This window comes from Furipterus horrens, unplaced genomic scaffold (genome assembly GCF_987537825.1).
Source record: "Furipterus horrens unplaced genomic scaffold, mFurHor1.1.pri manual_scaffold_3, whole genome shotgun sequence".
In the NCBI taxonomy this organism is placed as follows: Eukaryota; Metazoa; Chordata; class Mammalia; order Chiroptera; family Furipteridae; genus Furipterus; species Furipterus horrens.
The window spans coordinates 79,562,794-79,575,417 of NW_028327173.1; the positions used below are offsets into that span (position 1 = coordinate 79,562,794).

The 12,624-nt window shown below is 38.8% G+C and overlaps 1 protein-coding gene and 1 pseudogene across 2 annotated transcripts in view; both read right to left on the bottom strand.

Moving 5' to 3' along the window:
• The window catches only part of CAP2 (cyclase associated actin cytoskeleton regulatory protein 2), a 147,075-nt gene that overhangs the window by 42,517 nt on the left and 91,934 nt on the right, over positions 1-12,624 (bottom strand). The gene's annotated exons all lie outside the window — the stretch shown is intronic.
• On the bottom strand, positions 1,482-2,688 carry LOC150015373 (phosphoserine aminotransferase pseudogene; annotated as a pseudogene).

Genomic DNA, 12,624 nt, shown 5'->3' on the forward strand with positions numbered 1-12,624 from the left:
AGATAATACTTATAACCTATAAACTATAGGATATACAGAATATTAAACCTCTGACACATGGAAGATTTATGGTAAGTGGAAGTGGTTATTATTATTATGCAATTAGCTCAGACTGGAGGTAAAACAGATGTTCCCTGTAATATCTAATACTAATTTGCTTCAAATAAATGACTGTGTATTTAAATTATTTTATTTTTCAATTACAGCTCATATACAATATTATTTCAGGTGTACAGCATAGTGGTTACACATTTATATAATTTATGAAGTGATCCCCCAATAAATCTAATACCCATTTGACATCACACATAGTTATTACAATATTATTGACTATATCCTATGCTGTACTTTATGTCCCCGGGACTATTTTGTAAATGCCAATTTTTACCTCTTAATTCCTTCATCTTTTTCACCCAGTCCTCCAATCCTCCTCAAATTTGGCAACCATCAGTCTGTTCTCTGTATCTATAAGTCTGTTTCTATTTTGTTTGTTCATTTATTTTTTTCTTTAGATTCCACATATAAGTGAAATCATATGGTGTCTTTCTCTGTCTGATTTATTTCACTTAGCATAATACCCTCTAGGTCCATCCATGTTGTCATAAATGGTAAGGCTTCATTCTTTTTTATGACTGAGTAATATTCCATTGTATATATGTACCATATCTTCTTTATCCAATTGTCTATTGATGGACACCTAGGTTAATTCTATATCTTGGCTATTGTAAATAATGCTGCATTGAACATAGGTATGCTTATATTTTCAAATTAATGTTTTGAATTTATTCAGATAAATATCCAGAATTGGGATTGCTGGGTCATGCTGTAGTTCTATTTCTACATTTTTAAAATGCTTTCGAACTGACATCGGTTAAACAATAAGAGGGAAGACTCTCTAGCCAGGATCTTCCAGAACTCACAGCATCACTCTGGTCACAACTTCTCTCTACCCATTGAAAGTAAAATTAATCAGGGAACTTCTAAATCTTGTGAAGCAACACATGGTCATTATTGACCTGAACCAGCAGCTAACCAATCCAGGAGTCCCACTGCTGTCATTTTGGAAAGAATCAAGACTTAGCACCTAGAGGACCCCATCCACTCTCTATGCTGCATGTTTGTGTGTCTTGTCTCCAGAAATATTAACTACACGTTGCATAATTAAGTACACAGGCAAGTCTGAGTTCTGAGATCTAGCTAGAGAGAGTAGCAGCAAAGACAAAATAAGCTGGAATCATTAGTAAAGCTAAGGGAAGATTTTAAAAAGTGCTTTCAATTCAAGTCAGAATTAAGGCATTGTTAAATCCCACCACCTCTGCAGAGCTGTGGATGTTTTACTGTTCTTTGAAAAACAGAGAAGACTCTATAATAAGTATAGTTCTTTCAGAAAAATATCATGTTTAAGTTTTTAAAGCCATTGTTAAGTTACTTTGAATTTTGGACATTGTTCAAGGGTAGAATATATGTTGGTTAGGATGTTTTCACAGCTGATTCATCTCCAAAAAAATTTTTCCTGAAGGCTGCCAGCTCTGAATATCCTCGATGGTGACCCAGTATACTGAGAGAACTGGAGGCCTCCCATAGAACTATGCCTTTTTGGGGAGATCATATTTAGCCAAGAGCTTTATCTGGAGCTAAACAAAACAAACAAACAAACAAACAAACAAACAAAAACAAGCTTTTATCAAGAAATCTTTTCTCCAAAGCATGATCTCCCTTGGCATTGTCAATGTAGAATGGAATATTCATTTTGCTTCTATTCTGGGTTTCCATTGGACATACAAGGAAACCCTGAGAATTATCAATGATACCATAAATCATTTATGATTTAATGGAGCTAAGCTTATCCATGGCTGTTGCACTGCCATTGTTCATAATCCACTCCAGGACCAAGACCATGTCGTAGATGTCGATGCAGGGAGGTGTGCTGTATAGAGTTGTTTCCAGCCTGCACTTTGCACTCCAGGACTGACAGGCACTCTCTGAGGGCGAACCCCAGCAGGTCATCCTGGATAATCACCAAACACCATGACCCCTGCGGAGCCAACATTCTTCTGTGCACCAGCAAAAGTCACACCCAACTTAGAAATGTCCACTGGCTTGGGATAGGAGGTTTAAAGATACATCACAAACCAACACTGCTTCCTTGACGCCAGAGAGTCAAACACTATACCAGGCACGGTCTCGTGGGCACGCTAACACACATAGAAGGCATCAGGGCTGAGGGTTCAGGTGACTGGGTCTAGAATTTTTGTATAACTCCAAAGTTTAGGGTGGATGATATTCACAGTCCCAAACTTCTTGGCTTCTTTTGAGGTTTTAGCTGACCAGGCTTCTGTCACCACAAAGCACACCTTCCTGCTTTGGTGCCAATTAGGTTTAAGGGGACAGCACTGAACTGGCCAGATGCACCTCCTTGCACAAAAATCTCCTTGTAGTTGTCTGTAACAGCTAGCAATTCCTGAACAAAATCCTCTGTGTTGTTAAGAATCTTAGCAAAATCTGATGGCCTGTGGCTCATTTCAAGAGCACTAATCCCAATGCCTTTCTAGTCTAATAATTTTTTTTTTTTGTATCTCTAACAATACAGAGCAGCAGCTTTGCAGCTCATCCCTGCCCTGCCCCCACCACTGCCCCCAAGTCAGCTGGCCCAAAGTTGCATTTGACTACCCACCTCTGGGTGTCCATGGTGCTGCAGCGCCCCCAACCCTGCAAGTCATTGCAGGAGATACTTTTAAGCTTTTGAGGACCTTCCATACTGTTTCCACAGTGGCTGCACCAGTCTACATTCCCACCAACAGTGAGCGCACTAGGGTTCCCTTTTCTCTGAATCCTCGCCAGCACTTGTTTGTTGTTTATTGATGATGCCATTCTGACAGGTTTGAGGTGGTATCTCATTGTGGTTTTAATTTGCATCTTTCTGATGACTGTGTATTTAAAACGAGAGGCTCCAAATAAAATCCATGTAGGCTAACAGAATTTTAGGAGTTTGGGAATCTAAAGTGGGTCTTCTAGTTTAGCTTTTTGACAGACTTATTTGAGTAGGTCACACCAGTATTTTAAAAAATAGAATAAAAATGTGAGAAGGCATTCACATGTAGTAAGCGTGAGTGTTTTTTATTAACATGTTTCAATTAAGCAGTGCAGAAGTGTGTGTGTGCTGGGCTGCAAAGTACAATGTGTATCTTCTTATGAATTTCAGTCTATAAATTTAGGAAATGTGGATCTAATCCAATTCTCTCATTTTATGCAATTGGGATACAAGCTCAAAGAGGTTACTTTACTAAGTCAAGATCAGCTAGCAAGTGTTAGTAGAGCTGGAGCTAGAACCCAGGTCTTCCGTGAGGCCTGAAGATGATTCTCTATATTGGGTACTTGGAAAACCACACAGAGGTTTCTTCTCTGTCAACAGGATTAGGGAAAGGTATTGTGAAGAGATGAAGGGCTCAGGTGTAGAATGAGACCACTTGGGTTCAAGACCTTGCTCCACAGTGCACTAAACTCCAGGACATTCCACAAGTTACAAAACGTGTCTATAATTGTATGATTACATCTGTAAATAGTGTCTATAATGGCACCCACTCCCCACAGCTGCTATGAGGAGTAAATGAGAGCACAGGTCTGCATTGGTACAGCATTAGGTACATTGTGGGTGTTCAACAAATGGTAGGTGATCTCTAAGGTTTCTGCCAATTAAAGTCTCTGACTGACAAGATGCACTGACCAGCTCTTTCCTATCACTGATATGCAAACACAGGGAGAGTGACTCCCTAATTAAGATATGCAGACAGACGGAGGCATGTTTTTACTTGGGAGAAACAAAAAGAAATACAGGGAAAGAAAGCAAAGTGTGCTCAAAGTTCTTAATGAACTTTTTAATTCTTCCATGTTGAAGGAGGGGAAAACCAAAAAAAGTTGCTGCAGCAGCCAGCCAGATCTTGTGAAAAATTCATGAATACCTTCCCACCTTCTCACCTTCCCTTCTAGCCATCACAGAGACAAGAACTTATGGATTTGGCCTGAGGACCCTGAATCAGGGTTGTTACTGGATGAACTGTGTTCTTTCCAGATTTCTGTGTTGAAGTCCTAATTCCTGGTACCTCAGAATGTGATTGAATTTGGAGGTAGGGCTTTTAAAGAGGTAATTAAGTTAAAATGAGGTTATTAGGCTGGACCCTTAACCAGTATGACTGTCCTCACTTGAAGAGATCAGGACACAGACAGGCACAGAGGGAAGAAACCAGGAGAAGACAGCCAACTACAAGTCAAGGAGACAGGCTTCAGACAAAACCTGCTAACACCTTGATCTCAAACTTCCAGTCTCCAGAATTGGGAGGAATCAAATATGTGTTGTTTAAGAGCCCCTCCACCACCTCCTTCAGGCTGTGGTACTTTGTTCTGGCAGCCTGAGCAAACTAATGTAGGGGTGAGAGACCAACACAGGAAAACAAACACCCCAAACCTTCAACAACAATAAAACAAACAAAGCCCTCTAAACATTCCTGTCCCAAACACAACTATTCCATGCTTGTTTGCTAATGGCTGCCAAAAGTCAGGTTTAATTCCTCTCCCCAGAATCTTGCTCTTTAGAAAGCAAACATTTTTCTCTTCATGAGATTCTTTTTAGTCCAAATTCAACACCCAGTCAAAGGTGTTATCAGTTTTCCCAGAAGGCAGCTGATTTTTAATTATGGCAAAACTACTGAAAAGCATCTTAATTTTCTGCAACACTTTGCTAAGATATAATATTCTTGATGTAATGACATTTTAGAAAAAAATCCTCACTTGAGGATATGTTTATTGATTTTAGAGAGAGAAGAATGGAGAGAGAGAGAAAGATCAATGTGAGAGAGAAACATTGATCAGTTGCCTCCCGCATGCACCCCTGAATGGGGATTGAACCCACAACCTAGGTATGTGCCCTGGTTGGGGATCGAACCTGCAACCTTTTGGTGCAAGGGATGATGCTCCAACCAATGAGCTACCTGGCCAGGGCACAATGACATCTTTGAGAAAGGCCAGAATATCTGTATTGTTTGTGAAATCTGGCCTATTGGCCCAAAGGGAAGAAGAACCAGAAAGTGTATTTATAATGTTAGATAGATTTATTAAAGTTATATTTGTTTATCTCTAACTTCTCAAGAACAAACTCCAAAGTCTGAGAAGACAGATTATTCTGGAAGATATTTTATATCAGTTATCTGATGAAAGCATTATAAAGATTGAGAAAGTTTCCTTCTGCCTTAGCTTGGCAATTTCATGAAGAATTATATTCATTAAAAAAATAATAAGAAAGCAATGATGAGAGAACGAAGTTTAATAGCTATTTGCACAACCTTAATAAATAGTACAGCTTTTATTTTGTGCCAATGAACTTCTCCTGTACTTTAAAGTAGGCCTACATTCTCCAGCTCATCCTGAACTTTCACAGCTGGAATCAAAAGCAGAGAGAACATTAGAATTACGGAGATTTCCATCAAGGTTGATCATGTGGGACGTCATGTGAAAAGTAAATGGGGATGTTATTAGAGGTACTTCCATCTGTTTAAGCATTAAGCATATATTAGGTGTACTCAATAAACATAGGTTGAATTGTACTGATGTCAATTAACACAGCAGAAGGGCTTTCCACTGATGGAAGGAGATAAATTTAAGAGGCACCCTGGGTTTTTTCAATGGAACGCGTTGGCTATAGCTACTCAGACACATCTAAAAGCTAGCATGCTTTGGAATAACTTCAAATCCATTCATTTTACATATGTCTCCCTCAGATTATTTTAAAAAACTTATTACTCATTTTTTTTTTTAAATTCTGGAAGATGCTTCCCTGAAAGAAAAATTTTCAAGGCTCATGTGAAGATTAGCTGCAAAATCTCTTCTGTCTTCCCCAGGTTTCTGTGGCTTTAACAGTAGGTGAAAAATGGCCAAAATGAGGAATACCATGCCCAAATAGCAAGTTTCGGCAAATGTTTCCAAGGGCTATTTTAGCTTCATGGGACTGGGTTTTGGAGAGTATTTCAGGACTTTATGACTTTAGTTACTGCTCTAAAGTTGAAGAATTGAGAACCATTATCAGTTTCATCTCAGTTTAGCTCCAGAAATAATTGTTTTGCAGAAAGTAAAATTAAAGAGCTTTATCAGCAAGCTTTGTAGAAATGTTACCCAAAAAGGGAAACCAAATTCCCACTCATGCTGTTCTGCAAGGGATGGAACAAACCCTGGGAGTTTGACCTCAAAGATTTGTCATTAAATGAAATAAGTCTGTTATTTCTGGAATCCAGGGTTCTAACGTGGTTCTACATCAGGTAGAGAGTGGATCCATCTATTGTTACTTCTTTTTAAATAATTTCTTTTTCTTATTATAAAATTAATACCACATGCTCTTTATGAAACATTAATAAGTACAGATGGGAAGACATAAGTAAACAATAAACATTCTTAATTCCACCACAGTGAGAACTACTGCTAAATGTTTTTTTTTTCTTATAGATGTAATTATTAGGGATATCTTCAAAATTAACATAATTGATTTTAAAATAATGGTTAAGACCATAAAGAATGGTCCTCAGAGTTGGAGGCATGCAGCTCACTTAAAAAAACAAGCACATAAACAAAAACCCACCAATCTATTCTTGGCAAGTATTATGAGGATGTTATCATTTTAGAAAGGATGTTTTAAGCATAAATACAACAAAGGCATTACGTACAACTCAGGCAAACTTAATGGCAGTAAAGTAAAAATTGGACTTTTTCTTTATTGGATCTCATCTACATTTAAAACTCTAAGAAACCTAATATTAAACAGTATTTCTTAGCCACCATACTACCAAATATTGATCATTATTACTTTTGCTTATGTGTTTTTGTGCAAAGTTTTAGCAGTTGATTCTATTTGGGTGCATGTGTGTGGGTTTTAGCACCGAAAACATATGGAAATATATACCTCAAAGTGTTATTATAAAATTTTTATTTAATTTTATTGGCTTATCCATATATTCTAAATTTTCTAATATGTATATGCATTTCTTTTATAATTAAGTTCTGTAACCTTCAATGGTAGAAAAAATTTCTCATAGGTGTGATTAAGTTTATATATATATAAATATTAAGCCTCTTTTTTACTATCAGGGAAGTGGCTTCAGGAAAACATATTCAGAAGTTACCGAAATAAATTATGCAGATGAGGAACAGTTACCATTTTCTCAGGCAAGAGTTATCCCTATCCACCCTGGCTGCTCTGGCTCAGTGGATTGAGCGTTGGCCTGCGAGTCAAGTGTCACTGGTTCGATTCCCAGTCAGGGCACATTACTAGGTTGCATGTCAGGTCCCCAGTCGGGGGCGCGCGTGAGAGGCAACCACACAGTGATGTTTCTCTCCCTCTCTTTCTCCTTTCCCCTCTCTCTAAAAAATAAAATAAACAAATAAATAATGTTTTTTAAAAAACAAGCCTCTACTAACAATACTTAAGAAAATGTCATATTTCTTCTTAAATAAATTTTGTTTTCTTTTTCCAAAAAAAAAAAAAGTTATCCCTATCAGAAAGTGTTTGCTCTAAAAATATATTATTTGGATAAATTCTAATAAATAAAGCAATTGTTTTCACCATTTTAAGTCAGGAGAAAATTGTTATTTTTATCAGAAATGTTAATTTGAGTATACTTGCTTGGTGCAATTGTAGATATTTCCCGATGCTCATTCCCTTCCTGTTTCTCATATATAAATATTTTCTACTATACAGAAATACTTTGAGGATTTCAGAATATGCCTCATGGAAATACTTTCAGAAGCATTTGTACATTTAGGACCACTTGAAAATTTAAAACATTTCAAACTGTCACAGGAGTCAATCTAAATAAACAAAACCTACTGAGCACCACAAAAATATATGACACTATGGTAGTTGCCATTGTATTACATCATGACAAGTGCCTTGGAAAATATTTTTATATGTTCTTAAGGCTTCACAATCCACATACACTTTTTACTTTGGGTTGCTAAACTCTCTTAAAAATACACTCAAGAACTCCAAAGCCTTTTGCTTATATTCCTTAAAATTCATTCTTATTTTTTAAAGTATATTTTATTGATTATGTTTACAGTAGTTTCAATTTTTTCCCCTTTGCTCCCCTCTGCCCAGTACCCCTTCCCTCCAGCAATCCCACCCCCCTTAGTTCATGTGCATAGGTCACACATATATGTTCTTCAGCTTCACCCTTTCCTATATTATTCTTAACTTCCCGTCTATTTTGTATTTATCAATTATGCTTCTTAGTCCCTGTACCATTTCCCCATTTCTCCCCCTTCCCCCTTCCAGCTGATAACCCTCCAAATGATCCCCATACCTATGATTCTGTTCTTATTCTGGTTTGCTTAGTTGGATTTTTTTCTTATTTTGTAGATTCAGTTGTTGATAGGTGTGAGTTTGTTGTAATTTTAATGTTCATAATTTTGATCTTCTTTTTCCTAAGTAACTCCCTTTGACATTTCATATAATAATAGTTTGGTGATGATGAGCTCCTTTAGCTTTACCTTGTCTGGAAGCACTTTATCTGCCCTTCCATTCTAAATGATAGCTTTGCTGGATAGAATAATCTTGGTTGTAAGTCCTTGCTTTTCATCACCTTGAATACTGCTTGTCAGTCCTTTCTTGACTGCAAAATTTCTTTTGAGAAACCAGCTGTTAGTCTTATAGGCATCCTTTTGTAGGTAACTCTCTGCTTTTCTCTTGCTACTTTTAAGATTCTCTCTTTATCTTTAAACTTTGGCATTTTAATTATGATGTGTCTTGGTGTGGTCCTTTGTGGGTCTAGCTTGTTTGGGACTCTCTGTGCTTCCTGGACTTGTATGTCTATTTCCTGCACCAAATTTGGGGAGTGTTCCTTCATTATTTTCTCACATAAATTTTCAATTTCTTGCTCTTCCTCTTCTCCTTCTAGCACCCCTATGGTTTGGATGTTGGCTTGTTTAAAGTTTTCCCAGAGGTTCCTAAGCCTCTCCTCATTTTTTTCAATTCTTGTTTCCTCATTCTGTACTGGTTGACTGTTCTTTTCCTCCTTATGTTCCAAATCATTGATTTGAGCCCCAGTTTTCTTTCCTTCACCGTTGGTTTTGTGTCAATTTTCCTTCGTTTCATTTAGCATAGCCTTCACTTCTTCCCTTATGTGTTTGCCATACTTAAGCATATCTGTCAAGCCTGTGATTATCTTTATCATCAATTTTTTGAACTCTGCATCTGTTAGGTTGGCTATTTCCTCATCGCTTAGTTCTCCTACTGGAACCTTGATCCATTCCCCCTTTTGGGACATACTTCTCTGTTTCCTCATCTTGATAGCTCCTGTGTTTGTTTGCCTCTGTGTTTTAGGTAGGGCTGTCACTCCTGTTATGTTGTAAGGGGCGCAGCCTTAAGTTTTCTCATCAGTAGAGGGCGATCTGTTTCACCACGTTGTGGCGCTGTATGTGGGGGAGCAGTCTGAGAAGGAACAATGTCGCTTGCTCAGTACTCGCCTCTTTTCCAGGCACTTCTCCCACTTTGTATGGGACTGGTGCCTCTTTAGTTGTTGCTCTGGTTGTTGTTTCTAGAATGGGTGGGTCTTCGGACGTTCTAGGACCCTGGGGGCTCTTTAAACAAGCAGACTCTGCTGAGAGACCAGCAGTTTCTTCCTCCCCACCAAACTCCTACTGGTTTGCACAGTCAGAAACAATGAGGCTTAATTTTCCCTGGTGCTGGCGACCATGAGTTGTGCAGTCTGATCAGGAGCTGGGAATGCTACCCAGGTGTCCCTCTCCACTTTTTAAAACATGTGACTGAGCTTTCTGCTGGCTTGCGGCTGCCGCAGCTGCCGCCACCACTACACGGTGTCCTCTCTGCCCCGGCTCCACCCCTCCTACCTGTCTGAATGAGTATTTCTTCTTTATATGTTTGTTTGTTGGACTTCCATGCAGCTCAGTTTCCTGGAACTTCTGGTTGTCTCTAGTTTTGAGGTAGTTGTTTTCCTTCTTAGTTGTGCAGGGAGATGCAGTGTGTTTGTCTACGTCTCCATCTTGGCCAGAAGTCCTTTCAATAGTCCAAAAATAATTCTTAAAGAGTAAAACCAAGGAGACTTGGGGAAGGAACTGCTTTGGATCGTTGCCTTGTACTGACACCTAAGAGAAACTTATAACATGCATGAACGATTTTAAATTGAATGTTCAACAAGCCATTATACTCATCAGCACATATTTTTAGTAATAACTTGTTAAAACAAAAACTATTTCAGACATACAGAAAGCATAGAAAGTAATAATGACAGGCACCCATGTATACAGAACATAACTGAATATTGCGCTGGGGCCCAGGATCCTCACTATGATGTCCCCTTACTGACAGGTGCTGAAGAACAGCTGGAACTGCAGAGGTCTGGAGCCTGGGATGTACAGCTGTTTAGATAAGACCCCGGGGTGGCACTAAAGTTTGATGTCATATTGTTCAATTTTTGTCATAAAGGTGGAACAATGTGCACTGCAAGTTGTCAACTAGGCATTTTTAATGTAAAGTATTTTCTGCAGAAACATTCAGCAAACCATAGGCTAAAGAGCATCTCCCAAGTCATTTTCTTACCTTTCTGATAATAATTTACACTGTTGCTATCAGTAGATTTTAACTTGTCAGAATCATTCAAAGCCTTAGTTAGGATTTTGGGACCATTGACACAATGAGCAAGGGACATATCTTTGTTAGTTCCCACTGTTTTCTGTGTCTGCCACTGTTCACAGGTGGGAGTCCTATCTCTCATCATTTCTAGTTTCTGTGCTACAGTATGTTGGGAAGCACTCACTCTAAAACCTACAATTTATTCATCAGAACAAGAACATAGTTCTGCTCATGCAACATGTGGGCCACCATTTTCTCTAAGCTCTTGATGTTTCAGAAGGGTAGGGTGATATAAAACGTTAAGTTCAATGAAATATAAATATTTACATAGTGACTCACAATAGTTTGTCGCCTTACAATATTTTATGCCCTGAATCTTGCTGCTACAGGGGTCAGAGGAAGTGGGGGGGGAAGACCTTAACATTAACTGTTCCCCCAGGTTAAGATTTATAGTTTTCATTAAAGTTGTTCTGATAGGTAAATCTTTTACTGGTAGTGCAAAAAGATAATAGCCAGTCTGAGAAAACATCTTTCCCATTCATGCACTCATGTGCAGGCTAACAGATGAACCTGGGATGCACATGAAGCTCTAGTGAAAACTTCCTGTATGGCTGGTCTTGACAACATGAGTTCTAGAAAATGCTGGGTTCATGGCAGGGACAGAGGATTAGCTAGATTATTTGAGATCCAGGAAGGAAGCAGTGGGTCAATAATGGGCAATGACAAATAAAGACATACAAAATCTTGGCAGAGAGAAACCAGAAGGGAAAATTAGGCTGAAAATCAAAAGCTTAACCTGGTTATCGTAATAAGCATATGAGAATAGACTGGGTGGCCAAGGGGAATCTGATCTTGCACTTTGTTATTGTTTCAGCTTATTTTATTGGCCCAGCTGAGAACACAACAATTCTTACCCTATCTGGGTAGGTACCATCTGGCTTCTGACAGTGATGAATTTTATAATCCCCTATAATTTTACTTTATGGGATTCTGAACATTAAAGCAGAAAGGCAGTAGATCTCACTTAAATGCCCAGGGACTTTATTAACTAACAATCTCCAGGGATATAAATTGGAGAAAACTGCCAAAACCATTCAAATTCACCAGCTACATAAAATTGAAAACAATATACTGTAATCAGAAATTAGTTCTTTGAAATAGAAAAACAAACAAACAAACCTGAACTGCCACTAATTTTTTTCTACCAACATTTGTTGAGCATTAACTGTTATGTCAAACACCATGTTATGTTGATTGTTTTCATCAGCCGTGTCTACTTTCTCATGAGAAATCTCAGTTTAAACCAGCAAAGCCACCATCTGAAAGATCCCCACCCAGTCACCTGCATTTACTGGGTTTCTGTCTTTCCCTTGGATAAATGTCCCAGGGATAGCCAGAGCTTTCCTCGGAGATTCATTTATGCAGAATGTTGCTGAGATGACAGCTATAGTTTCCTTTTGAAACTCAAGGATGTGAACGATTTCAACAACTACCCCGTGAGTCTATAGACATCCCACAGGGTAGTTTCTGTGCTGCAGTATTGTATCAGGCTTCTTTGATAGTGTGCCCCAGTCATCCTTAATCACAAATGTCCTTTCTCTTTTAAAGTTAGCACAGTCTTTGTAAGATTCCAGTGTTCACTTTTCTCAGAAACAGTGCATCCCACCATGTGTCCCACAGAGCACTGGCCCCAGCTTGGTGGGCAGCTGAACGCAAACGGTGCTTCCTGGTCAGTGGAGCTGAGGGAATTCTGCCTACGGCACCCACTCCTCCATCTGGCCAGTCATGATTCACCTCAGAATACTAAAGGGGGTACTACTGAAACCTATTTAACTATGTTTAACCTTTTTATCTCCCCCTTACCCCCTGCCCCCAGTTTTCCAAGGTACTGGTATTCTGTAAAGCAGACTCTGGGAAAGGTTGCTAGGGGCCATGTGGAGTGGCTTTGGGGATTCACAGAGACCTGCCGGGCTGCTCACCATATATTCACTTGT